Below are 24,893 nucleotides of genomic sequence, written 5' to 3'. Positions count from 1 at the left end.
ATTTTATGGTTTTCCTCTTTCTTTCTTCCCCCATGTTCATCTGTTTTGTTTATTAAATTCCACTGGGTGCAATCATATGGTATTTGTCTTTCTCAGACTAACTAAATTTGCTTAGCATAACACTGTCTAGCTCTATCCATGTCATTGCAAAGAGCAAGATTTCATTCTTTTATATGGCCAAGTAATATATATATATATATATATATATATATATATATATATACCACATCTTCTTTATCCATTCATCAGTTGATTGACACTTGGGCTGTTTCCATAGTTTGGCTATTAGAGATAATGCTGCTATAAACATTGGGATGAATGCATCCCTTCAAATCAGTATTTTTGTATCCTTTGTGTAAATACCTAGTAATTCAATGGCTGGATCATAGGATAACTATTTTTTTTTAACTTTTTGAGGAACGTCCATAGTGTTTTCCAGATTGGCTACACCAGTTTATATTCCCACTAACCGCGTGAGAGGGTTCCCTTTTCTCTGCATCCTCACCAACATCTGTTGTTGCCTGTGTTGTTAATTTTAACCATTCTGACTAAAAGGTGTGAGGTGGTATCTCATTGTAGTTTTGATTTTTATTTCCCTAATGGGTCATTGGTTTTCTTGCTGTGTTCTGGCAGCTTATCATATATTCAGGATATAACATTTTTGTCATATGTGTTTTATAAATATTGTCTCCTAGTCTGTGGCTTATATTTTTATTCTCTTAAGAGTGTGAGTTGTGGGACAGAAATTTTTAGATTTTGATGATCTTTAATATATCAATTTACTTTTAATGAATTATGCTTTAGGTATTATATCTAAGAAATCATTTCCTAACCCAAAGTCACAAAGATTTTCCTCTATGCTTTCTTCCTGATGCTTCATAGGTTTAGGTTTAACTTTTATATCTATGGTCCATAATTTTTTTCTATGATCTGTAATTTCAGTATATGATACTGAAATGGTAAGCTATGGGTAATGATTGTGCATGTGTGTTTTGCATATAGACATCTAATTGTTCCAGGATGATTTCTTTTGAGAAATCTTCTTCCCCTTTAAAATCATTGACCACATATTTTTAAGAAGGTCTATTTCTAGACTTATTATGCAGGCATACCTCATGTAATAACATTTTGCTGTATTTTACTTCACAAATTTTACATTTTTTAAAACAAACTAAAGGTTTGTGACAACTTTGTGCCAAAGAAGTTCATTGACACCAATTATTCCAATGATAATTGTTCACTTCATGTCTCTCTGTCAGATTTAGGTAATTCTTACAATATTTCAAACTTTGTCATTATTATTATAATTGTTACAGTGATCTTTATCAGTGATTAAAACTTGCTGAAAGCTAAGATAATGGTTACCATTTTTTAGCAATAAAGCATTTTTAAATTATGTACATTGGTTCTTTAAACATAATGCTATTGAACACTTAGTACTCTACTGTGTAGTGTAAACATAACTCTACATAAAAATATGCACTGGAAACCAAAAAGAATTCATTTGACTCACTTTATTGCCATATTAGTTTTACTGTGCTGAATTGGAACCAAACCCACAATATGTCCAAGATATGTCTCTATTTCTTTGTTCTCTCTGCCTATCATTTCACCAACATCACATTATCTTCATTAATATAAGCTTTCAATAGGTTTTTAAATGAGATAGTGAGAGTCCTCCAAATATATTCTTTGTTTTCAAAATCACTTCAGATGTTCTAGTTCCTTTTACTTTCCATATAAATGTAATATCAGTATATTAAAATATTGGATGTTGATGTCAATTGCTTTGATACCAAATGAATAGATTTATTTTCAGAAATGTCTTCCAATGCACAAATCTACTATAGTTAAAACCACTTGTCTTCTTTTTTTACTTAATTATTTAATTAATTTAATTTTACTTAATTATTTAATTAAATATTAATTAAATGAATGTTTTGTAGTTTTCAGCATACACACCCTGTGCATATTTTGTTAGATACCTACTCCATGTTTTGGGGTGCTATTGTAAGTGGTCATTTTAAAATTTGATTTTCCAGCTATTCATTGCTACTAATTAGACATATAATTGATTTTTGTTTGTGACCTTATATCTTCTGACTCTAGTAAACTCACTTATTTGTTCTAATATCTTTCTCTCTCTCACTCCTTTCTCTCTCTTTTTTACAGATTCTTGGGCATTGTATGTGGATAATTATGTCATCTGTGAAAACTGACACTTTTATTTCTTCCTTTCCCACCCACATGCCTTTTATGCCTTTTATTTCTTTTGCTTGCCTCATTGCACTGACTAAAACCTCCAGAAGTGGTACAAGTTGGACTCCTTGCCTTGTTTCTGATGTTCAGATCAACACTTGCAAATCTTTCACTTTTAAGTATGTTGTTAGCTGTAACTTTTTCATAGATATCCTTTACAGTGTTGAATAAGTCCCTTTATATTCCTAATTTGCTGAGCATTTTTATCATGAATGGATGTTGGATTTTGAATTATTTTTTTCTACCATTTATTGAAATGATCATGTCTTTTTCCTCTTTATTCAGTTGATATGATGAATTACTTTTTGAATGTTGAATCAACCACACATACCTGCTATAAACCTTACATGGTCATGATTTATTTTTTTTTACATTAAAAGTGGGTTTCCTATAAACAGTATATAGTTAAGTCTTATTTTTCAAAATCTGGTCTTTGTCTTTTCTAATAAGTATGTTTAGACCATTTACATTAATGTAATTACTGAGATTGTTAAATTTTTTTCTATCATTTAAAATTTTTTTTTATTTAGTCTCTCTGGTTTTTGTTCTACCATTCCAACTCTACTGCCTGTCTATGGATTATTTCAATACTTTTTAGTATATCATTTTTTATATATTTTTTAGTTTTATTCTTTTTAGTAGTTGCTCCAGGGATTATGATATGCATACATTACCTTTTGCACAGTGTCCTTAGAATTCATATTTTCACATCAAATAAAAGCAGAAGACTCAACGATATTTGTCATTTATTAGCCCTCCACTTATGTTATAGTTTTCCTATATAGTACAACAATGTATATAGAATATGCTACCATACGATGTTATGTTTTGCTTTCAATAGTTTTATATATTTCAAAGAATTTTAAAAGTGGAAAACAGTCTTCCTTTATTATTAATGAAGTATAACTAACATACAATGTTATATTAGTTTCAGGTATATGGCATAGTGATTCAACAATTTTATATATTATTCAAAGCTTACCACCTGTCACCATATAATGTTATTACAATATTATTTACTATATTACCTAAGCTACACTTTTCATCTCCATGACTTATTTGTTTATAACTGGAAGTTTGTACTTCTTAATTTCTTTCATCTATTTCATAAACTCCTCCACCAACCTCCTCTCTGGCAACCACCAGTTCTTTGTTTTTAAGAGTCAGGGTTTTGTTTGTTCATTTTTTTGACAAAAAACATATAACTTCAGTTGTATTTGAGATCTAAAAACAAAAAACAAAGAATAGTCTTCTATATTTATCCAAACACTTATCATTTCTGAAGTTCTTCTTCATTTCTTAAATTACAAATTTCCCTTTAATCCTGAAATATGTTTTTAGACTGTCCTTTGAAGAAATTCTGTTGGTGACAAAGTGTCCTGTTATTTTTTTTTTTTTAAACAGAGAATGCATTTATTTTCCTTTGGTCCTGAGGGATATTTTTGCTAAGTATAGAATTCTGGACTTAGCGTCCTTTTCTTTCAACTCTTTCAATGATTATGTTTCACTGTTTTCTGGCTTGTTTGTGTTTTCCTTTCTCTTTTTTTTTTTCCCACCCTGTTTTATTGAGATATAATTGACATAATAGCACTGTGCAAGTTTAAGGTGTACAACATGATAATTGGATATACATATGCATTGTGAGATGATTACCACAGTAAGATTTCTGAGCATATCCAGCATCTCACTTAGTTACGTTTTTTTGTGTGTGTGGTGAGAACTTTAAAATTGACTTTTATTTTCAAGTATACAATATGATATTTTTAATTATAGTCACCATGCTATACATTAGATCCCCAGAGTTTATTCATCTTATAACTGGAAGTTTGTGCTCTTTGACCATTTCTCCTATATCCCTGCCTCTGCCAAATGCTAATATATTCAATTTCTCTGTATTTGAGTATGAATTGTTTGTTTTTAGATTCTATGTGTAAGTGAAATTATATATTATTTGTCTTTCTTTCTCTAACTTATTTCACTTAGCATAATGTCTTATGGTCCATTCATGCTGTCACAAATGGCAGAATTTCCTTTCTTTTTAATGGCTGCATAATATTCCATTGTAATACTTAAATATATATACGTTTTCTTTATCTATTCCATCAAAACCTGTTTTTATATCTGACTATAATAAATAAGCCTCATTTATTTCCTGATGAAAAATCTGTGGTAACTTGTATTATTGTTCCCCTGTATGTCTTCTTTTTTCTCTAGTTGTTCACATGATTTTTCTTTATCATGATTTTTGCTTATTATGTGGCATGATTTTCTTAAAGTTTATCTCATTGAGGTTCATTGAGTTTCTTGAATCTTAACATTTATGGATTTCACCAGTTTGGGTAAGTTTTGGGACACTATTAATACAATTTTTTTCTTCACCAATTTATTTCTCTTCTTTTGCTGGGACTTCAGTAACATGAATGTTAGACAAGCATTTCATTAATATTTTCCCACATAAATAGTATTTCCTCAAAGTTCTATTTATTTTTTCAGGCTTTTTTTTTCTCTTTTCTTCAGACTGATAATTTATATTGAATAACCTTCAAGTTTGCTGGCTCTTTCTTCAATCATCTGTATTCTGCTCTTGAGCTGATCCAGTGAATGCTTTATTACAAATATTGTATTTTAAATTTTTAAGTATTATTTGCTTCTTTTTGAGTTTTTAATTTCTATTCCGAAAACTTCTTTCCATTTATTTTAATTGTGTGTCTTTATTTCATTGACAGAATTACATTTGCTGCTTTGAAGTCTTTGAGTATTATGTTCTGCTGTTTCAATCCTGTTCAAATTCCTGGAAAATGTTAATATTTTCATTTTGGCAGCCCACCAACCAAGATGGGGTCCAACCCTAGGTTCTGTTCTGTTTTCTGAGTTCTAGTTCCAATCTTGGATTTGTTTCAGACATTTTGTTTCACTGCTTTGGGTCTATTATTAATGCATTCATTTAAGATTTAAGTGGTAATTTAAATCTTGGTTTGGTTCTCAAGCCTTTGATATGCTGGTTTGGGTCTGTCCTGAACATCTGTAGCTCAGGGATGTTTTGGCTATACACAGAATTAAGGAATCCCCTTCTTCAGTTGTCTCTTCTGTAGGATTCCCCACTTTGGCCCCTTTCAAGGGTGCCTTTTGTGGTTCCTCTGGTCAGACAAATTTTAAGTATTCTTGCCATTGCTACAGCAATAGCTCCATTTTGGGAGCCTGCTCTTGGGGCAAAACTACAGGGCTAAAAAAAAGTAACTAAGCATACACACACAGACACCAGAGGCTACTTCTACTATCATCAGACCATAAGGAACACTTTCCATGATAGTTCTAAAAAGGTGAGGTTTTTGTCAGACTTTCAGCTTTATTAGCTGATGTTTGACTCCACAATGGGGATCCATACTTACTTAAAAGCCATAAGAACAAAATAGTATGGGAACCTCATTTCCCTACCGATTGCCAAGTTTTAGCTCCTTTCCATATTCCATATGCTTTAGTTTACATAATTGACAGAGTCCTAAGGTACTTACTTACTGCATTTTGTCCATACACTTTAGTTGGTAATTACAGGGGGAGAGAGGACTGAAAGAGCTCACTCTATTTCAGTAGGAGCTGGAAACACTTTTATTATAATTTTATTGCTACTTTTAAATTGTAAGTGAAGTTCTCTGTGATTGTTCTTAGTCAAATCCTTGTTCATATGATTTCTTCCATTCATATTTTTTGATGTTTGAAATCAAATATCTTAAAAAGAAGAAATGGAATGTCTTCATGTATAGCACAGTAATATAAAAAATATATAAATTTTTACCTTCTCATGTGCTTGCTCTTTCTCTCTCACTCAAATAAGTAAATAAAGTCTTTAAAAAATAAAAAAGGGTGGGCATCTGGGTGGCTCATTCAGTTAAACGTCCACTTTCAGCTCAGGTCATGATCCCATAGGACTCCCTGATCGGTGGGAAACCTGCTTCTACCTCTCTTTCTGTCACTCTCTCATATGCTTGCTCTCTCCCCTTCTCTTTCAAATAAATAAATAAATAAATAAATAAATAAAATCTTTAAAAAGATTTTAAAAATGTTAATTTTTCCTTATTGCTCCAAGAATTTGCATTAAAAGTACAATAGTTTATATAACTTTTTTGTTTGTTTGTTTCAAAAATGTTTTAATAGACTTTTTTAAAAACAGTTTTTGGTTCAAAGCAAAGCTGATAGGAAGGTAGAAATTTCCTATATACTCCCTCTCCACCAAATGCATGACCTCCTCCCCTATGAACAATCTGACCAAATGGTACATATATTACAACTGATAAACCTGAATTGACACATCATTATCATCCAGACTCCATAGTTTATATTAGGGCTCACTCTCAGTGTTGTACACTCAATGGGTATGGACAATTGTATAAATGACATTTACCCACCATTAATATCATTCAGAGTAGTTTCAAGGACCTAAAAATCCCCTGTGCTCTGCCTGCCCATTCTTCCCTCTTGCTTTCCATTAACTTTTAATGGTGGTCTTTGTATATAATTATTAATTTTGTATATAGTTTTCTTTTTTCTTTCTTTTTTTTTTTTTGAGAGAGAGATAGCAGAGAGAGAATAGGGGTGGGGGAGAGGATAGGAAGAAGGAGAGAGAGAGAGAGAGAGAGAGAGAGAATCTTAAGCAGACTCTAAGCTCAGTGCAGAGCCCAACACAAAGTTTGATCTCATAACCCTTAGAGAATGACCTGAGCCAAAATCAAGGGTCTGATGATTACTGGACTGAGCTATCCAGGAACCCCTATTATAATTTTCTAGTAAACCTACTTAGTAAAATGTTTCAATTTTTATTGTTGTAACTGATGTCTCTTTAACTCTACAAGTATATCATCATATCATTTGTAAGTAATAATAATTTTGCCATGTACTTTCCAATATTTTCATGTCACTTATTCCTCTTATGAAATTGTTTTGACTGGGATATTCAGAAAAAGTAATGAACAATAGTGGTGAAATTGTACATCCCTGCTGTATTTCTGTCTCAAAATTGAGCAATTTGAGGAGGGGAGAGTTTAACTAAAGGACTAATTATTAAAGTGTAAACGGGGACTTGGCAAAACATTGAGAGATGATGGAGTGCTCTGGGCTAGTAAAAGTAGGAGTCTTTATCTTCCAGAACAGAAATATTACAAGGGAAGCAGTGCAGTAACAGACCCCATGGGGACTGCTCTAGGGAAAAGACCATCTATGGAGGCAATAGCAAGGTCTTCCTTTCTTTCAATTAAACATTACAGAAAGGCAAACAGAATAAGGTAATATACTCACTACCCACAATGAACAACTGTTAACATTTTGACATGATTTTTTCAAATCCAACAAAAATCTCATTACAGATACATTTTAATCCTCCCCTCTTTGTTCTTCCCATCCCAGGACTAATTCCTCCCTTCTTCTCCAGAGGTATTCACTATTACACATTTTTGTGTACTTACATTTTTCACATAGATGTAGATATGGAACAAAACCTATATAAAATGTTTAAGGAACACTGTAAAAACAAGTTTTCTGAACACTGATTATTATTATTTTAGATCTCAACTGAGAAAAAACAAATATTTTAAAAATTGTTTCATCAGGAGCAGAAATATGAGGACAGAAGTGGCCAAGAGTCAGGGATCTATCCGGTTAGGTTCACCTCCATCATTATACATAGGGTTAGGCTCACCTCTGACTAGGAGGAGGTTGGGCAAGTCACTTAACCTATGTTCTATGCACTTTAATATCTTTACTTTTAATGTACTGGTAAAAAATTTCAGGCTTTGTAAGCCATACAGTCTCTATCTCAACTACTCAGCTTTGTTATTGTAGTGCAAAAGCACCCATAAATATGTAAATAAATGAGTGTAGCTGCATTCTAATAGCATTTTGTTTATGAACATTGTAATTTGAATTTCATATAATTTTCACATGCCAAAAAATATTTTTCTTCTTTTCATTTATTTCAATCATTGAAAAAGGTAAAATCCATTCTTAGGTCTGGACAAAAATAGGTAGTTGACCAGAATTGGCTCATGGGCCATAGTTTGCTTAATCCGTGCTCTGAGCTGTTTAGTAATTGTTAATATTATTCACATATTTATATGTAAACCATTTCAATGTTAGATATGACACTTCTTCAATTCTAAATATTTCAGTAAACATCTCCTAAGAATAAAGATGGTCCAAATATAATGCTATTATCATAGCTAAAGAAATTAACACTAATTCTTGAATATTGTCTAATTTTTGGACCATCTTGAATTTGACCTACTGTACCAACATATCTTCTAGGAAGTTTTTGTCCTAATTAATATACAAAGTTTATTCATTACATTGCATTTTAATGACTCTCTACTCTCTTTTAATCTAGAATAGTCTGTGCTTTTCCCCCATGATCTCTAGTTTTGAAAGTCTGAAAGTACTTTTTCTGGGCTGAACATTCTGGATTTGTAGATCATTTTTTCTTGTTGGATATTTAATGAGTCCCTCAATTCCTTATGTTTTCTGAGAACTGACAATTTAATCTAGGTGATTTTTTTAGATTCAGAGTAAACTTTTGGCAAGAATGCTTCATAGGTGATACTGTGTGCTTCACATTCATTTGGAGCCAAATAACAGGGGTGCTTAAGTGACAGTCATTAAGCATCTGCTTTTGGCTCAGGTCATGATCCTAGGGTCCTGGGATCAAGCCCCACTCAGGCTCTTAGCTCTGGGCTCTCTGCTCCACAGGAAGCCTGCTTCTCCCTCTCCCACTCCCCCTGCTTGTGTTACCCTTCTGCCAAATAAATAAATAAGATCTTAAAAAGGAAAAAAAAAAAAAAAAGGAAGCCAATAACACCTGTTGTCCCAGGTAGTGACGAGCAGATTTTCCATCATGAAGATACATTGTCCTTTTGCAATCAGCAAGGAGTCTCTGCAGAAACTCTTCAGCGTCTTCAAATATTTTGTTTTTCAACCACCAATCTTCTAATGGCTTGGGGATTCAGTAGTCGGTGATTCTCATCTGGATCAGTCATTACATTAAAAAATTATTTTTAATTGCTGTATGAACTGAAGGGATATTTAATTTAAAGGAACATACAGGAATCACTACTAATTGGTAGAAACTCTTTTTTTAAATTATTATTATTTATTTAAAGTCATTAGTCTCTGATGTAGTGTTCAATGATTCATCAGTTGCTATAACACCCAGTGTTCATCACATCACGTGCCCTCCTTAATACCCATCACCCAGTTACCCCACCCATCTCCCCTCCAGCAACCCTCAATTTGTTTCCCATACTCAAGAGTCTCTTGTGGTTTATCTCCCTCTCTGATTTCTTCCCATTCATTTTTTACTCCTTTCTCATATGATCCTCTGTGCTATTTCTTGTATTCCACATATGAGTGATACCATGTGATAATTGTCTTTCTCTGATTGACTTATTTCACTTAGCATAATACCCTCCAGTTACATTTAGAAACTATTTCTAAAATAGGTTCATGTGATGCAGTGGTTCTGGTCTTACCTATTGAGGATATCTGTGCATGGACTCAAGGTGGTAAAAGGCAGAGGGAGATTGAGAAGCCATGTCCACAAATTGGTTTTGTAAGAGATTTGAGACATTTGTAAACAATCTCCACCTTCCTTCTGCTGTCACCATGACAACATAAGGAACCTGGCTAGAACCTTCCCATAGCATTAGGTCTTTCTCTGCTTAAGCTCCCAGTCCTATTGAGAGGAATATCATTGACGTTTATCATATTCAGATTAAATATAAATGTCAGGGGAGATGGAGGAGGAATGGCATGTCAAGATGTATGCTCTGGATCCTGTTTCACCAGGGATGGCCTCTTCACCATTTTTTCTTTATTTAAAATAGTAAGGTTATTATTTGGTATAATAAAGAATACCTTATTTTTTAAAAGTTTTTTTGTACTTAAATTTGATGCTGTACTTTATTTGATTCTGTTCATGTGAAAAATAAAAAAAGATTTACTTTTTTGGATAAATCAAGCATCTAAGTGGAAAAAGGCAAGTCTGAAAGACTTCTGGTTTGGAAACCGTGTAGAGTAGACACACTTCTACCTATGCATCCTACTAAGAGCAGCTAAAATCCCACCGCTGGACATCATATATACAACAAACAGAAGACTGAGAAAAGTGGACAGGGAAAGGAAGTCAGCTAGGAACCTTAGGACTGTGAAATGTCTTATCTTTGTGTTTCCTTTTGCCTCATATATGCTGGACATAACCCAGAAATGTCAATGAGCACAGGCAAGAAAAGCTTGCTTCCCCCTACTCAAAAGGCCAAGAAAGGGACAGCCTAGGAAGACATATAATTTTAGGCAACTCCAGCCAAACACCACAGGAAAACCACAGCCCACCCCAGTGTCAGCTCTTTCGTGGGGAACCTGACCCCAACACCCAGTGGCATACCAGTCCTGGGTTTTGACACTGTGCTCTTGTTATGTGAAATGCAACCGTTATGAGAAACAGGGTGAAGGATACTCAAGACCTCTCCATGTTATTTTCCACTACATATAATTGATTAATTAATTTTTAAATTGATGTATAATTGACATAAAATGTAGTAGTTTCACATATACAGCATAGTGATGTGACAATTCTATACATTATCAAATGCTCACCATGATAAGTGTAGTTATCGTCTGTCACCATACAGTTATTATAATATTATTGACTATATTCCCCATGGTGTACTTATCATGTCCATGACTTATTTACTTTTATAACTGGAAGTTTGTACCATCTTTACCTATTTTCCCCATCCTCCCACACCCTTCCCCTCAGGAAACCACCAGTTTATTCCTTGTATTTATGATTCTGTTTTTCTTTATTACAAAATTAAAAAATTAAAAATGCCAACTATTGAATGATGTTTTTATTTTTTCATCTGGGTGCTCTGTAGTCACTTTAATGTACACTAACCAGGTTCAGTGCCTTATGGGAAAACAATTAGAACAAATAGCTGTTTGCCTGTTTAATTGTAGTGCAATGTCCCTAAATATTAGGTTTGAAGGAGTGTCACTTGGAATTGGGAAAATTCATTTTTAAATGGAAGATTTAGGGTAAACTTTCGTGACCCTATGGAAAATCAGGTTATGTTTATGAGCAAAAACATCTGAAAGAGAAAACTATCAAGGGCAATCATAGGAAACAATGGAAACACTTTTGTAACAAAACTCCACTCATCTCAAGAAAAAGTAATAATGTTACCCTTTCTTTCTTTATTCTATTTATTTATTCTTTCTTTATTCATTTCAATGTAATTCAATACAAAATTTAAGTAAGAATAATGACTGTGGAGAGGGACATTAACAAAGGGGAGCTCTGCTTTCAACCTTAAGAAATTATTTACTTCACTCCTACTTACTACTCTAGAATATGTCAGTGACCGAAATAGGTAAAGTTCCCATACCTGTGAACACTGGGGATGATCACATCTAGGACACAACCTGAAACCTTCTAGAAGCAAAGTAATAACAACGTTGGATGGAATCTGGGGTTTGTAGCATAAAGCAGAACCAAACACAACAGCTGCAAATACCTAGGAAGGCTATAACACAGGATTAGACTTGCCTTTCCTAGTTCGAACTATGGAAAGTGGCAAGGAAGTTTTCTAGCCACCAGAATTGTTCATTAAGAAACAGACTGCCTTAAGAACTGTTCAGCACCCTTTCATCACTCATTTTTGAGCAAGAGAGGGATCACATTTTGTAAGGACTAATGGTGTTTATGTGAAAAAGGATGTGTAATGAGTGAAAGCAGAATGTGAAGGACCAGCAAGGTCCCTCTGATAGCACAGTTCTGGCATTGAGCACACACTCTCAGAATACAGCCAGATGTCTCAGACCCCTTTGACCCTTTCTGTTAGGGGTGTGAGGTGTAACACAGGAGGCAGTTCAATTTGACTCTTGGATCAATAGCAAATAATTTTTAGTATATATGAACCTCAATGATTATTTGCCCTGTAATTGTACTTGCTTAATCTGACAACCCAAGATTCATTGTACCCTTCTTGCAGTTTCTTTGTTCTTTTGCTTCTATAGCTAGAACCTGCAACTCCTCAGGAAAAAAAAAAAAAAAAAAAAAAAAGCCAGAGGGTTATTAGAGCCCATCTACCCTCAGTGCAGAGAGCTAGGGGTGGTTGAAAATTGACCTCCCTGCAAAGCAGTCTTAGTCAACCACCAGCTGGTGCAGGAAACATGACAGCCCACCTCTCTTGCCTACTGTGGAGACAGATCTGAAGTGGAATCACACACCAGAATTCCCCACAGGATCAGGCTTGGTTTGGGTTGGGGCTTGTCTGAACTTGCACCTTTGCTTGGTTCCTTCCTCTTCCTTCTTTTGCTTTCCCAATTCCTTACAGGTTTCCTGTGGGAACAATTACTTAATAAATTATTGGCACATGAATTACATCAGTAGGGTCCACCTTTGGGAAACCTAGCCCATGACAGCCCTGAAATAAGAGGGGAGAATATAGATATGACCTTGAAGAATTTGTCCCCATGGTAAAATAGGTTTCCTAAATAGACACGAATGATAGAAATTCCTTCATCAAATTATTGTTTGATGTTAGTAGAGTAACAAACTCTACAAATAGTTGTCTTTGAGTAAAACCTGAGTACCCAACAGTGTTGTCTATAATAGGCAAGTCTTTGATAGTTAAAAGTATTATATCCAAGAGAAAAGCCAAGAACCAATCTTAAACAGATCATCTATTGAAGATCAAGGCCTGGGCTTTCATCCCTTGCAAGAGCTTGCCCAGAGACCATCCACCCAGATGGCACTGGAGGCTCTGACTGGGGGAGCTTGACCCCCTTCTCTAGAGACCCCTAAATTTAGCACATCCCCAAACTTAAAGTATGCTATCATAACTTTGTGGATGAGGGATCAGTGAAACGCCAAAGATCCCCATCTAGTAATTATCTTTGTAAAATTATCTCCTTGTGGGGTATGTTAACACACTTTTGGTTCTTTGCTTTCTCCATTCTCGTCACCAAATGGGTTCCAGGAAACTTTCAATCTGTCCCCTTCACCCGCCCCCTCACCCCTTCACCAACCAAGGAACAAATGCTTCCTTTATTGCAAATTACTAGGATGAGTAGAAAAGCAAAGCAAAATGTCTACTGGACAGGAAAAGGGGGGCATTTGACATTCACTAAAAAGTAACTTACTCTTCCAGGAGGAACTAACTTTGCAACAAAAGCATCTTCACAAAACAGGCAGGCGGAAGGACTGAGCAATTTAAAACCAGCCATGATTGTGTTTGAGCCTCTAGGAAGTGCGTGGGTGCATTTGAGAGGCATGAGTGTTCTTTGCTGGCATGGCAACAACTGGACTCTGATTTTCTTTTCTTCAACACCTGTGGCAAAGGTACTGGTGGAGAAACTGGTTTTATTTTTCTTGTCTCAGCACAGTGGGCTTTTCCTGTTTCTGAAACTGATGCTTAGCTGGGCTTAGATCTAGAAAAAATTAGCATCCCTAGGAAACATGAGTGAATTAGTGAAATAGTTTCCATTAGTAGAATACCAACAAAATAATAAGTACTTTATTATTTAATATATATTATTTTTTTCTATTTTTTAAATTTTATTTTATTCTTTCACTGTTCCAAGATGCATTGTTTATGCACCACACCAAATGCTCCACACAATACGTGCCCTCCTTAATACCTACCTTTTAAAGAAAAGAAAATCAAAACTTCAGGAAATAAAGAACTTACCCAAGTTCACTTAGCAGGTAACCCTTGTACAAAATTGTCCACCTAAAAACAGCAATCACTGAAGTGTGCTCTAAAATAAGAGTACATTTCCCCAGTTTCCACTACTGGTCCCAGCTTCAGTTTCCATGGTTTATTTGTTGTATGTAAAGCTTCTATGTGTGCAATTGATATTTCAACGACCATCTATAATGTATACAGTACTGCAGAAGAATAAAAGAAATATAAGGCTTCCAGGGATAAATAAGACTTCTGCAGATAAAACAATTAGACAGAAAAACACATTCTCCCTGCTCTGGATTTAAAGGGAATTGTCCCCACACAAGGGAAAATGGTCCTGTTTTGGGGTTAGCATGTTTGCTACTTAAACAAAGACATCATGGAACATGAAGTTGAATGAAACATCCTCTCTTCTCTGAGATTGCATAGTTCCTGCATATTGTCTGAGCTATCACTGCTCTGATGAGATTACCTTTTAATATCCAGCAGTGTACTGAGATACACCCATGCAGGATCCCAACCAATTTCTTGCTCAAGTGTTATAGAAACTTGTTTACCCTTCACTTTTTTTTTTTAAATTTTTGCTTTCCACTCTCATCAAGATTGCACCAAGCGGATGACTGACCTACTTTGCTGCAGTGTTTGATTTGCTTTTAATTATAGCAATTACAGTGCCCTAATCACTGGTATCGTCCCCAGGATGTTGGGTTTTTTCTTAATGTTATTGTTACTCAGATTACACAGCTTTGGTGCCAGCATGGAGCCTGCTAATGATCCAGGGATGGTGCTGGCGGTCTTAGGGATGTGTTAGAGGTCAGCGAGAGCCCGTTTTCAAGATCTCTCCAGTGGCTGGTGGGCTGACCTCATTGCAGAGAGCTGCCCCTTGGCATGGCCCAGGGAAACCTGAGTTGTGCTGATAATGTCCTGGAAAAGGAAGGATTCTTTTAGGAGACCCAGTGGAATGAGCCATTTGAGTTTTATAGAATAGTTTTCAGAGTGAAAATAAAACCTTCCCAGAAAAAAAAAAATGTTTTCTAGATGTCTTATTCTACTTCTATCATCTCCCTTCCTGCCTTCCTATTCTTGATTTCTATCTTAGTCAGTTTGGAGAGTTATAACAAATATGCCATAGACTGGGTGGCTTAAATAATAAACATGTATTTCTCATAGTTTTGGAGGCTGTGAAGTCCAGGATCAAGGTGCAGACAGATCTGGGGTCTGGTGAGGGTTCTCTCTCTGGTTAGCAGACAGCTCTCTTCTTTTTGTAACCTCACATGGCAGAGCAGTGAGAGAGTAAGCAAGGTCTCTTCTCTCTTTTCTTCTAAGGCCACACATGTCATTATAAGGGTTCCATCTTCATGACCTGATTCCCTCAGGCTCCATCTCTAAATGCCATTACTTTGGGGATTCGGATTTTAACATATGAATTTGGGGAGAACAGAAACATTCTGTTCATAACAATCTCCAAATTCAAAATACCTCTTGAACAAGCTGTACAGCATTGCTACCAATAATGACAATAGCATTTATGGAGACTAACTATATGCAAGTATTGACTCCTTTCACTTTCCCATCAGCCCAAAGAAATAGGGACTCTTATCATCCCAGATTTTCAGATAGAAAACCTGCCTCAGAAAAAGGATAAGTAACCTTTCTTTTTCTTTTCTTTATTTAGGAGGGAGGGCAAGGAGGAGCAGAGTGAGAGGGAGAGAATCCTAAGCAGGTTCCATGACCATCACAGAGCCCAAGGTGGGGCTTGATCTCATAACCCTGAGGTCATGACCTGAGCTGAAATCAAGAGTTGGATGCTCAGGGAAAAACAAATCAAAACCACAATGAGATACCACCTCACACCAGTCAGAATGGCTAAAATTGACAAGTCAGGAAGTGACAGATGCTGGCGAGGATGCGGAGAAAGGGGAACCCTCCTACACTGTTGGTGGGAATGCAAGCTGGTGCAGCCACTCTGGAAAATAGAATGGAGGTTCCTCAAAAAGTTGAAAACAGAGCTACCTTATGACCCAGCAATTGCACTACTGGGTATTTACCCTAAAAATACAAATGTAGTGATCCGAAGGGGCACGTGCACCCGAATGTTTATAACAGCAATGTCCACAATAGCCAAACTATGGAAAGAACCTAGATGTCCATCAACAGATGAATGGATAAAGAAGATTTGGTATATATATATGTAGTATGTGTGTGTATATATATATATATATATATATGTATATATATATGTATGTGTATATATATGTGTGTGTATGTGTATGTGTGTGTATATATATACTGCTGTATATATTCTGCTGTATGTTAAAAATAGACCTGCAATTACTACAGATTTAAAAAGGATGGGGAAATTCCTTGGAGGAGGAATTTTTAACATACAGCAGAATATATGTGTGTGTATACACACACACACACACACACACACACACACACACACACACCATGGAATACTATGCAGCCATCAAAAGAAGTGAAATCTTGCCATTTGCAATGACGTGGATGGAACTAGAGGGTATTATGCTGAGTGAAATAAGTCAATCAGAGAGAGAAAACTATCATATGATCTCCCTGATACGAGGAAGTGGAGATGCAATGTGGAGGCTTTGAGGGGTAGGTAAAGAATAAATAAAACAGATGGGATTGGGAGGGAGACAAACCATAAGAGACTCTTACTGTCACAAATCAAACTGAGGGTGGCTGGGGGGAGGGGGTATGGAGAGGGTGGTGGGGTTATGGACATTGGGGAGGGTATGTGATATGGTGAGTGCTGTGAAGTGTGTAAACATGGAGATTCACAGACCTGTACCCCTGGGGCTAATAATACACTATATGTTTATTTTAAAAAAACAATAAATAAATAAATAAATAAATAAATAAATAAATAAATAAAGAGTTGGATGCTTAACTGACTGAGCCACTCAGGCACCCTGATAAGTAATCTTTTTGCATTGCAGGGCTGGCTCCAATTCAAGTGATCTGTGGCCCCTCCGTTAAACTCTTCTTATGCCAGGATGCTGAAGGGGTACCCATAGATGTAAAGAGACATGTCAAGAAAGGCTCCATCCTCATGAGGTTCAGTGGAGGCTGGGAAAATAACTAAGCTTTGCCACTCATTGGGAAACCAGCCTCAAGTTAATTAAATTGATAGTACAGGGAAAAAAAGGGTGGTGATTAATGCTTTTTATTCTTCTGGTTTGATGAAAAGTATGGAGTCAAATCTAATTAATTTTCACCTTCACAATGGTGGAGTGATGAGTCAGCTGGCGAGGTGTGGAATTATAGGATGCTCAAATGTTCCTTACAGAGAGGCTGAGCACAGAGCCCTACCTAACCCAAGTCATTTTTGAAGCCGTCTCTGTGTATGGAAGCACTAATTTACTTAGAGATTGTTGATATACTAATTACAATCACACTCACCTACTCATTAAAGTAACTCCTCCAAGGAATTTCCCCATCCTTTTTAAATCTGTACTAATTGCAGATCTATTTTTAACATACAGCAGAATGATAAAGAATAAGACAGACCTGGTTTGGAATCCAGACTCTTCAGCTTACTGACTGTAATTCTGGACAAGTTACTTAGCCTCTGAGATTCTCAGTTTCCTTACCTGTAAAATGGGGATAATAATATCCTTACCTGGTCTGAAGGCTGTGAAGAACAAATGACAGCCGATGCCCCCAACAGTGTTTTGGTGAGTTTATAGCATAAGTTTCTGGTCCATATTTTTTCATTTGACTAATCTGGATTTTGACTCTTTGCTAATTTCAACTGATCGCTTTCCAATACACAACTAGGGCAGGGTTTTTCTTTGACTATTATTACAGTTTTCTTTCAACGGAAGTCTAATGTGCAGTGATTTTCTTGGCATGCTATTGAAGCTGGTCTAATTGTAAAATGGTGAAACTAATTTCAGAAGTGAGACCACAGGCTTCTCTCCACATTGGTAGGTATAGAGGAATGTGTCTTCCACAGCATCTCACGAATTAGTCTAATTGTAAGGAAGCTATAAGGAGTTTTGTGCTTTTATCTATGCATCTTTTGTTCTTTGATAGTTAAAAGAGATTTTTCTTTCTTTTTGGGTATTTTAAGTGAACAAGCCCTAGTCTTCACTAAGCAGTTCTTGAACATCTACTCTGTAAAACATAGGGATTTGTCAGACACCACATGCTCATGGTTGCCTTTTAATCCAAATGAAGGTAGAACATAGTGAGTTTTCAGGGGAGGTAAGGGGAAAGTACAGATTAAAATATGAGAATACTCAGGGTGCCTGGGTGGCTCAATGGGTTAAAACCTCTGCTTTCAGCTCAGGTCATGGTCTCAGGGTCCTGGGATAGAACCTCTCGCATAGGGCTCTCTGCCCAGCGGGGAGCCTGCTTCCTCCTCTCTCTCTCTCTGCCTGCCTCTCTGGCTACTTGTGATCTCTGTCTGTCAAATAAATAAATAAAATCTTAAAAAATATATGAGAAGACTCAATCCTACTGAGGAGGTAAAAGAAAACCCAGAAGAGAAGCTCTGCTTGGAGCAGGATTTGAGATTGAGAAGGCTCCCAGTAGCCTGAAGGGAGAGGGTGGGAAACCCCAGAAGGTTTCCACATTTGTGGAAAGCTCTGGCAAATGCTCAGTCATCAGAGAAAAGTCCAAGTTCCTTGCAGCAGAGGAAAGCTGCAGAGCAGAAATATAAGGATGCAGACTGAGCTGCTGCTCTGGTGTGGAGGGCCTGGAATATGGGATTTAACTTGTAAGAAGTGTTGACCATTAATAGATTTTGAGAACTGTCATTCTTGGAGGAGATGTTTCTCGTGGCCCAAGCATTGTGCACAATACAACTCTGGTCCTGCGTCAAGTCTATAAGCTTCAAGTCCCCAGACTTTAGGATTCCTGGGAGGATGTAAGTGCATCTCCTACTCAGATTTTTTCCATCTAGGAGACAGCTAACCTGACACCTAAGGATGTCGGTAAAAGATGGATGGACTCAGTGAAAGAGGTCAGGTTAGATGTAGCAGAATGTGAAAAAGTGGGAAAGAGAGAACTTGGTGGTTTGAAGAGCTGAAAATACTTTAGTGTTTTGTTTTGTTTGTTTGTTTAACTGAATGAAGCAATTTATTAACCCAACATCACCTGTTCTAATGCTTCTTGTTGGCAGCTGGGAGAGATCTGGGCCGGCAACACTAATTTGAGGCTCTAACAGATGAAAGTTGAAAGCAAAAAGGGAATAAGATTGTCCCAGGGAATATGTGGTTACATGTGGACCTAGGACACCTGTGAGGAACCAATGCTAGAGGGACCAGAATGGTCTTAGAGGCAGAAGAAAATCTACAAACAGGAGTTGGGTAAAGACAGTGCTCACTCTTTGCCTTCACTTCGCCCTCTTTCTAGTGTGAGAAATTAGAAAGGTAAAAGCAAAAACAATCCAAAATATTTCCCAGAGGCCCTTGCAACTAAGACTACCCAGATGCACCCCTGTAGCACGTGGACAGCTGCAGGAAATAGAGGCTCTCTTCCTCCTCCTGGCACTATTAGCGAACAATCTGTGAAGCCATAAGTGTGGGTGGCAGTTACAGTGGTTGAACTCAGCATTCTAGCATGTACTCACCAACTTTGTACATTCTGAGAGGCAAGTGTGAAGGGCACAAGTGTGGCAGCTGCACCTTGCTGGTCTCTAAGATCACTGCTTTGGTGATGTACTCTCAAACTCAGTAGAAGATGCTGACTTCTGCTTTTATAGTCCAGTCAGTGATTTTTGCTAAGCAACGGATTCCCTGAATTAAAATCTTTTTTTTTTTTTTCTTTTCAAAATACCTAGAAATACCATTTTCTCACATGGAACTGGGACTCATAAAGGAAATTTGAGGGTGCCCAGAGAAGAGACTATTTCAACAAGGAGGGTGTGAGCTACAGTTACATCAGATGTTGCCAAGAGCTAATAAAAGTAAGAAGCAAAAGATGTCTACTGTATTTGGAAGTTGTTTTTCATCAAAGTGGTTCCAGTGGTGTCCTGGGTCGGGCAGGAGGATCACCTAGACAGTATGTGCCCCATGGCAGGCTGATGATGTGGTCCTCCTTCAGTGTTCCTTCATTAACAACTTTTTTTCTATTCATGGATATTAACATATATGTTGGCTCTCACCCAGGTATGTTCATTGGACTCTTCCAAAACAAAACTCCTTTTGTATGATAGCATTATTAAAAGTTGAAAAAATTAACGAAGACTGTGTTGGGGAGATGGAAGTTTGCTCTGTATAAAGATTTCACGTGGGGACATTTCGAGTAGACATACTTCCTCCCCAAGGTTCTTTTTTCTCCTGCATGGCTACCATGTGTACTTTGCCTTTCTCCTGCTTCAGTTCTCAAACCATAAGGCTCCTGACTCTTCCTTTCCAGGTTGTTCCTCTCCCTTTTCAAACTCACTCTTTATTTCATGTAAAGTGATTTAGCCCTGAGGAAGGATCAGTCTCTAGGCGTGTATACATCCACCATTAGTCAATATTTTTAAGTATGCTTCTTTTGCTCTGACTAAATCAGGTTTCCAGGACCATTATAAAGGTCAAGAAAAAAGTTTGCCTGTCAGGTGTTCAGATCTACATAAAGAACTTATTACATTCACTGGGCAGGAGTATAAACAATATGCATTTCATTGGTTATGTAAGAAGACTCCAGTAAATACTTGCATTAATTGATACAATATTTCTAATTTTTGATCATGATTTTTAACTCTTCCTTATAAGAAAATGGGTAATGGAGAGAAAATGAAAGTTGTTAGGACATGGAGGTCAAGGAATTAAGATGCTAGGTTTTGCATGGGTCAGCCACAAGAACAGTGAAGTTATCTAAGATTGATAACATTGATAGCATCACTGGGGATGGAAAGGAAGGTGGTGAACCAAGGTCTAATATGTTTACTGAATAAATGAGAACATCATGGAGATGTATAGATGGTAAGAATTTGGAGGGATAGATGGTAACATAGGAGAGTTTTTAAATGACTATGGAGGAGTAATACTATGAAAATTACATTGGGGAGAAAGAAAGATCTTCATGATACTTATGTTTAGGGAAATAAAGATAGTGTCTAGGTTATCAATATGTATAAGAACAGGAATCAGGGCTTGTTTAGGAAATGAGGTCAGTGGTCCAGGAAAGAAAGAATGAGGGACTTAAGCACATGTGTTAGGAATCATGTAACTTCAGTGGCAGTGGAAATTAAAAAGGGGATCAGGATAAGATAAGATAAGAAATTAAAAAGGGGGTCAGGCTGTGGGCAATAACAAATTCTGAAATGTCATAGCAGAGCACAATGCAGCTTGAATGCAAGTTCATGCAAAGCCTAATGCTGGCCAGAGTGGGGTTTCTTCATGATGTGAATCTGGGCCAGGATTCCTCCATTTTGTGATATCTTATTGCATTCTTCCAAATCAAGGCAACATGTAGAAAATTGTGTGGGCTCATAATTGCAGAAGAAAAAGACAAAGACTATAAGAAAAATAAGAAGAAAAATAATAAAAGAAGAAAATAGCCCAAATGATATAAATAAATCTAAATATATATCAAATTGATAACATAAAGGTGTAGAGAAATTTATTAGTTATAGTCTGATTGAACATATTTAGTAAGACATATTCTATAGGCAATGAGAACTAAATATTTTTAAAAGATATATTTACTTATCTTAGAGAAAGAGAAAGAGAGAGAGAGTGTGTGCACACACACACACAGCAAGAAGGGGTAGAGAAAGAGGGAGAGGGAGTCTTAAGCAGACTCCATGCAAGTGTGGAGCCTGACTCAGAGCTCATTCTCACCACCCTGAGATCACGACCTGAGCTGAAACCAAGACTCTGATCCTTAACTGACTTAACCACCTAGGCCTCCTGAACTAAAAATAATTTTTGAAGCTCATTTGGTAATATTATTTTTCATATTGGTGTTTGAAATTTTTAATGAATATTATAGGATAGAGCAAATGTATAAAAATGTTAACATTATTAGGAACCAAGATTTTAATATAAGATTTAAAAAATTAAAACAAAGAAGGTATGAAAAACTTTATAAAATTAAATTTGAAGTGGAAATAGCATTATGAACTCCCATTTTTTTAAAGATTATATTTATTTATTTAAGAGCAAGAGCACAAGTGGGGGAGTGTGGCATTGGGGGCAGAGGGAGAAGAAGAAGCAGACTCCCGCTGACCAGGGAGCTCAACACAGGGCTCAATTCCAGTATCCTGGGATCATGAGCTGAGCGGAAGGCAGATGCTTTACTGACTGAGCCAGCCAGGCATCCTTGCTGGTTGTTTTTTAAAAAGTATTTCCTAGTTCTGTTCAGCGAAAGGGCCCAGAAGCAATGACACTTCAGTAGCAATGAATCTAGACAGTATCTAGATTCCCCACGTAGGAGCAGCTAGGCCTCCTTTGTGAGGGCAGGGCAAGCATAAAATGAGTCTGAAGTATCATGTTGAGCCAGAAAGCAAGGTGGGACACAAAGAGTCATCAAGTAATGTCAAAAGGATGTGGGCACCAGTTTGAAAGGACTCATGTAGCAGGAAATGCAAAAATTTGAACATCAAAAACACTGATATAATTGATAGTAGCATCTTATGGCTGATAAAAGGTATTTTCCATGACGGCTATGTGTGTACATGTGCATACATGTGTGTTTGTGTGTGTGTGCATGTGTGTGCTCCCAATGCTCTATGTTCTTAATACAGTGTAACTGTAAGTCTTTCCACTGAGACAAAGGGTCTATGTTAATCCAGATCAGTTTCTGTGGCTACATGGACCTAGAGAAAATGAGTGACTTCTAAACCTAGGTCCTAAAAAATATAAAACTTAAAGCCTACCTCTTGCCTTTCCCTTCCTAACACTTGTTCTTGACACCATACTGTGAGGGAACCAAGACAGTCACATTCAGAGAGACCACATGGAGAGGACGGTCTGGAAAGGGACTGAGGCTAGGATCAACAGTCAGACATGTGAGTGAGTGACCCTTCAGATGATTCCAGTTCCTATCCTTCAAATTTCCAGCTGAGACCAGCAGAGATGAGCCATTCCTGGGGCTCACATTCCTGTCTCTATGAATGTGACTACTTGAGGTACCTTATATGAGTGGAATCATACAGTATTTGTCCTTTTGTGACTGGCTTATTTCACTTAGATTAACATCTTCAAAGCTTCATTCATGTTGTAGCAGTGTCAGGACTGCCTTCCTTTGTTAAGACCAAATAACATTTCATTGCATATATGTACACAATACAACATTTTGTTTTCCATTGATATAATATCTTACACAGCCATAGTAACTAAAACAAATAAACAAAAATTGAGTTTAGAATTAAATTCCCCAAAAAAAGAAAAGCTGTTATTATTTTTTTAATTTTTAAAATTTATTTTCAGCATAACAGTATTCATTGTTTTTTGCACCACACCTAGTGCTCCATGCAATCCGTGCCCTCTCCAATACCCACCACCTGGTTCCCCCAACCTCCCACCCCCCACCCTTCAAAACCCTCAGATTGTTTTTCAGAGTCCATAGTCTCTCATGGTTCACATCCCTTTCCAATTTCCTTCAACTCCCTTCTCCTCTCTAACTCCCCTTGTCCTCCATGCTATTCGTTATGCTCCACAAATAAGTGAAACCATATGATAATTGACTCTCTCTGCTTGACTTATTTCACTCAGCATAATCTCTTCCAGTCCCGTCCATGTTGTACAAAAGTTGGGTATTCATCCTTCCTGATGGAGGCATAATACTCCATAGTGTATATGGACCACATATTCCTTATCCATTCGTCCGTTGAAGGGCATCTTGTTTCTTTCCAGTTTGGCGACCGTGGCCATTGCTGCTATAAACATTGGGGTACAGATGGCCCTTCTTTTCACCACATCTGTATCTTTGGGGTAAATGCCCAGTAATGCAATGGCAGGGTCATAGGGAAGCTCTATTTTTAATTTCTTGAGGAATCTCCACACTGTTCTCCAAAGTGGCTGCACCAACTTGCATTCCCACCAACAATGTAAGAGGGTTCCCCTTTCTCCACATCACCTCCAACACATGTTGTTTCCTGTCTTGCTAATTTTGGCCATTCTAAATGGTGTAAGGTGGTATCTCAATGTGGTTTTAATTTGAATCTCCCTGATGGCTGGTGATGATTAACATTTTTTCATGTGTCTGATAGCCATTTGTATGTCTTCATTGGATAAGTGTCTGTTCATATCTTCTGCCCATTTTTTTGATATGATTGTCTGTTTTGTGTGTGTTGAGTTTGAAGAGTTCTTTATAGATCCTGGATATCAACCTTTTGTCTGTACTGTCATTTGCAAATATCTTCTCCCATTCTGTGGGTTGCCTCTTTGTTTTGTTGACTGTTTCCTTTGCTGTGCAGAAGCTGTTATTTTAAAAGAATATCACCTAATAAATGCAAAATCAATAATAGAATGTGAATATAACCATCTTGCAAATCCAAATATAAAAACTGATTCTGGCAAGAATTATCAATGTATGCTGAAATTGTTATGTGAAGGATTTGGGGAGAGCAGTGTACATCTAATGCTGACAGTATCACCCCTCCAAACCCATATGGATTTCAAAGAAGATGTAGTGTTAAAGCTGAGAGATCAAGTAGTTACCATCTTAGCTAAAAGATCAGTTAGCATTATCTACGGTGGGTAACCACACATTACACTCTTTCTGAAATACCTGTGTCACCTGTGTAATATTTTTGCCAAAATGTTTAATCCAGGGGCATCACATCTTTAGATATAACTTAGAGTTCACAAAGAAAATAAAGGAGACAAAAACGTACTAGATGACACCATGAGTAAACCAGAAAATTCAGAATGTGGAAGTCTATAAGACAACCATCCAGACTTTGAGAAAGTCAAAGTCTGGATAAGTGGGATAATG

Source organism: Lontra canadensis, unplaced genomic scaffold, assembly GCF_010015895.1.
Source record: "Lontra canadensis isolate GAN:19392208 unplaced genomic scaffold, GSC_riverotter_1.0 scaffold135, whole genome shotgun sequence".
NCBI classification, from domain to species: Eukaryota; Metazoa; Chordata; class Mammalia; order Carnivora; family Mustelidae; genus Lontra; species Lontra canadensis.
Note: the sequence above shows the minus strand (reverse complement) of the source record.